Below are 5139 nucleotides of genomic sequence, written 5' to 3'. Positions count from 1 at the left end.
GGGGGGGTTGTAGACCATTTAACAGTGACACCAGGTACTTGAACACCATTACTCCAAAACAATCCTTAATGTTTGAAAGTTATATTTTACAAAGGGCAGGAAGGAAGCAGTGCACAACCCTGTCTCTTTGGTGGATTTCTCTACTTTCAAACAGTATTTGAGCTTTACTTCGTTCAAAATTCAGCTATCTTCACCAAGTGTTCTAGCACCTGGAGGGGGTAGCGGTGGCCACCTGCCCGCAATACTGAGGCTTTGCAAAGTCCGCTCTCCAACCTTGTCTCATAAGAACTGGCTGGCCCCACAGACTCATCTCAGAGATAGAAGGGGTAATTTAGTCTTAATTGCCATTTCATTTGGTTAGCTTTTAAGTGTTTAAGCTGAGAAGGTGTCTTAATAATAAGCCGCAGGCAAACAGGCATGTGGCTTTTTTTTTTTTTTTTTTAGGTCGGGGTTTGGGAGGGTTTATTAGGATCTGCTCATGCAGGCTAACTGGGGCTGTCACTCAGCGCTCTTTGCTTTATATAAATGGACAAAGGCACACGACAAGAATTGAAATGCACTGTCTGAAATGGAGATCCGTGATGCTTCAGCCCTGCACAAGGGTCAGCAGCCAACACTTGCTCCCTTTTTCAAGGTGCGCAAGTGCCCCCCTCCCCACTTGAAATTCTGTATTTTGGTCTAATGAAGTCAGGATGAGAGCTCAATGAAGATAAAAAGAAAGAATGCCCAACTTGATCTTAAGTAGGAGGGGGTAAGATGAGTACCCTTGGCACTAAGAGGCTGAATCCCAAAATGCTTGCAGAGGAATCTTTTGTTTGTCAGGACTGAGTGAGGCCTCTATATTCCATCCACAGAGGAAATAAATAACTATTTGTGGGAGCTGAGGCCTGCCCCCAAGACCTTACCCCAGGAACCCCTGTCTCTCTGAAGGTATAACACCCCTCTCACCCTTCCACCCCCACCCTGGGAACACGTAGAGCCCTCGGGTTATCTTGGGAATTGCCGTGCACGCTTTTCCAGGTGGATAATGTTGGTTTCCCTGCCTGTCCAAGCTCAAATGGAAAAGGAAGCCCCCTTCTCAGACAAGCTGCAAACCCCTCCCCCAACTCCTCTACTGTCAGATATGTCTTCATTGAAGGCGAAGGGACCTTCTCTCTCCCCACCCCCTTAGGTCCAGGCAGCTTAGGCAAAACCCTCTCCCCTGGGAACAGCCAGGAGGCTCAGGGTGGGGTGGCCGCCTGCTGTGCCTGCTGTGCCAGTGGGCTTGGTCCCTAGGTTTGTCCCCGTCCGGAAGAAGATCCACACGCGGCCCCCACACTTCTGATACTCCTGGTAATGAGCTCTGGCCTGGAGCTGAGTACATCCACAGAATGACCTCTAGTTGTCTCCTCCCTCTGGATACTTCTGGACCCCACAGAAGAACGGGGCGGTCTTTTAATTCTCCATTCCATTCCCTATCCCCATTTCATTTTCCCAAGTGACTTCTAGATACCAAGATAAAAGGTGTCCAGGGTTCATTCACTGTGTCTCGAACCCGGTGGAATTAGGGGAAACTATAGATCTCGCAGAATGAGAAAAAACAAACTTGTGTTTGTATTTAAAGGAAACGAAGCCAAAAGGGTAAAGTGCGTATCTTGGCTTAAGAGTCTCTACTTTGCCAGAGCCCACATCTGCCTTGGAAAGCTCTCCTCCCACTCCAGTGTCCCAGCTTCCCACACCAGCGTCTGAACTGTAGGGAAACTCCATTTGGCCAACTGCTCCCTCTCGCCTCATCCCAACAAAAAGAAAAAAAAAAAAAAAAAGCTGTCTGTCCCTGAAAGAAAAGTTGGGGAAATCATCCGCGCCATATGCACATACTGGTCAGCTCTCTCTTCCATCTGCTCTGGGGTTGCACGGCGCGCCCCTTTTCTAAAGAAACTCATCGAGGCAGGTGTGTGCTGTGCTTGGTGTCTGTGTGTGTGTGTGTGTGTGTGTGTGTGTGTGTGTGTGTGATGTGCGCGCGTGGGATTTGTTTCTGTCAGACAGTCCCCCCCCTACCCCCCACCATCTCCCCTTCCCATCCAATTAATAGTCTTGAGCAATTAATAAGTGCCATCCTGCTTGACCCAAAGGCTGGGCTTTTCAGCAAAGCTAATTCCTCTTTCTCTGCTTTGCCCCTTTCTGGGAGACCGATTGGCCACACATTCTCCAGCGGGCGCGTAATTGAATTAACTGGCCACGGCGAGTTGGAGACACGGTGACAATCGCCTGGGGCTCCCTCCCTCGGGAAACCGGTAGTGAGCATCCCAGCCTGAGCCCAAGGCCAGGCCGACTCCCGCCCACGCGAAATAGCTCAAAAAGCACAGGAGAACCCCCGCCAGCCTCGCACCCTAGAAGCTGAAGAAGGGTCTCCCTTAGCACCCAGCGCTTCTGTTCTGCCTTCTGATTCCATGCTTCGCACTCCAGGAGGGATTGTTCTACTGCAGTCGCTTTAGGAATCTGCAATCATTTTATCTATCATTACTGTTTTGGTTAGGATCCAGAGCTAGAAAAGAGACTTTCTGAACTGTTTCCTGCAGTTCAGATGCTGGTGTGGGAAGCTCAGGTCCCTTCAGTTTTCATCCAACCGGAAACAACTCTACTGGAAGGATCTGCCACCCACTGTGTGTTTGCAGTTGGTGGACAATTACCAGCAAACAAGTACCTACCCTAACCTTATTAAACACGTGTTTCTCCTTTTCCTCCTCCTTTTCCTTCTCCTCCTCCTCCCACTCTTCTTTCTTTTTCCTTCTTGGGATTTCCTTTGCTCCTCCAAACAGATTTTGTGTGTTTTCCTGTTGCCTAAATAGATTTTCCCCACAAAACTGCCTGCATAATGCTAAGTGAAATGGAGTAAAGATTGTAATTATTTGGACATTTTTAACCAAAATTATTTCCTTGGATATATTCACACCTATGAATCAACCAGAGTATCTTCCTTTCCATCTCCTTTTCCTTTCTTCCGTCCTCCTTAGAAGAAGGTAGAGATGAGATTGAATTCATTAAACTTATGCCTTATCAGAGCATGTGTGTACATTATCTAATAGTGAAATTTAATGTGTTCTGCTCCAGTTGGGCATGCAGTTCCATAACCCAGACATGAGTTTGCACAATAGGAGATAATTTTCATGATTACAAAGACCCAGTTTTGGAAGGGTACTAGTATGGGGAAAGAGTGGAGCACTGAAGATCCAATATAGTAGGCAGACATTCTTTCCACAAAGCAAAACAAGAGGTGTCAATCTGAGTATCAGTACCCCTCCTAACCCTTCCAATCCTTTGCTTCCACTTTTTATTTTGGATGCACATAAAGAGCAGAAGGGCCTCTAGAGAGCCCAAAGAAAGCCAATGACTTCTGTGTCCTTTCTTATTTTCTTTTCAAGTGAGTTCTACACCCAACATGGGGCTTGAACTCAGAACCAAGAGTGGTATGCTCTACCAACTGAGCCAGCCAGGCATCCCTGCTCTGTCCCATCTTAGGGGTATCTGGTTCTATCCTCTCTCAGGTACCCTTCCACCTATACCTGAGTCCCTATCCCTCTGAGTGCCTCCACTGTGGCTGGATAAGCTTCTGAGTTCAGCCTGGGATCTCCAGCAGCCAACAACGAAGGAAGCTCTCAGGGCCCTCTAGGGAAGGGGGTCCAAGTTTTCCAATCGCTCAGGATTCTAATGACAATGGGAATGACTTATCCAAAGACCTTCTCTGGTGTGATTCCTCTAACCTTTCCTAGTCATTGATGCTGTGGGTGGGAGGGGGGTGGGGACAATCCGCAAGTCATTGAAAGGCAAATCTATTGGGTCCATCACACAGTATTCCGATTCCTGGTTCATTCATTTTTCCTCATTAATAATGAATGCAAGATGGAGAGAGAAGAGTGTTCCAAATACCAGGAAAATTCTGGTCAGGAGCCAAGAAGCTAAAACTTGGCCCAGTTACAAGTGCCAGGATATCTGAAGAGAAAAGCCGTGGGCAGCTCGGCGTTCATGCCTAGGCACTCCAGGTCAGACCCCCATCCCAGCCAAGAACAAATCGCTGGCCTTTCCTACTTCTATTAGCCCGAGCTCATACTGATGCTGGATGTCTTCCGAAAGGTTTCTCCCGTCCTTTTTTCAAGTCAGGTTGTGCTGACTCTTCTACTCTCTCTTGCTATTCTCTCCCCTGACCCCGATCCCAATGTCGACAACAGAAGGGCCACTTTGCGCAACATGTTTCCTAATCCCAAACGAGAAAAGGCGGACCATTTAAAAAAAAAAAAAAAGTGCTCTGGGATATTTAGGAGAGATGAACATTTCTTAACAGACTCTCTAGTCATTTCAGTTTGAGGGTTGTCACTGATTTTTCTAAATTCCTTTTTCTTACTTACATACTTTTTTTTTTTTTTTTTAAACCTCCTCCCGCCCGACCCCATCCCGCGCTCCGCTCTGCTGGTCGAAGCCTCCCGCGGATCAGTATTCCGCTTCAGCGCTGCAGCCTGCAGGCAACACCGGGTCCGTAAACCGCTCAGAGCGGACGCATTTGCGAGCAATTAAAAAAGCCTGGCGACTGTATCAGCCGCAATGAAACAGAGGAACTGTCGTCTGAAGTCTTCTCTTGGGTAACAGCGGAACTTGGAGCTGAGGCCGTCCTGCGGGAGGGCAGAGAGCTCGCCCCGCTGCTGCCCCCGCTGCGCAGCGGGGCCCAGGCGGGCGCGGCCGGGCGCGAGGGGACCCGGGGCGCTCACCCCCCGCAGCCGCGCGAGCCGGGAGAGGCCTCCTCGCTGCCTGCGCTCCTGGAGGCCAGGGGCCGCCTCGCCAGCCAAAGGCCTCGCTGGCTCGCCCCCGGGGCAACTCGCTCCTTCCTTTCCGCAGAGAAATGCGTGAGTTCGGGAAGGGCCGCGCTCCGTCCTCCCGCGTCCGCAACCCCCTCCCCTCATCAGTGTTTCACCTTGTGGGGCGCAAGGGGTGTTTGAGGCACTGGGGTCGCAGAAGAGAGCCTTCCTTGGCTAAGCACCTGTACAAGTATTGGCTCATTTGGCCCCCAGAACGCTCCCCTCCCTACAACTCCAGGAGGGAGGACCTGCGTAGTCATGACTTTGTTTTTTATAGAGCGAAGAATAACAACGAATTAACAGCAAGAGCTAG

Source organism: Canis lupus, chromosome 12, assembly GCF_011100685.1.
Source record: "Canis lupus familiaris isolate Mischka breed German Shepherd chromosome 12, alternate assembly UU_Cfam_GSD_1.0, whole genome shotgun sequence".
Taxonomy (NCBI): Eukaryota; Metazoa; Chordata; class Mammalia; order Carnivora; family Canidae; genus Canis; species Canis lupus.
Note: the sequence above shows the minus strand (reverse complement) of the source record.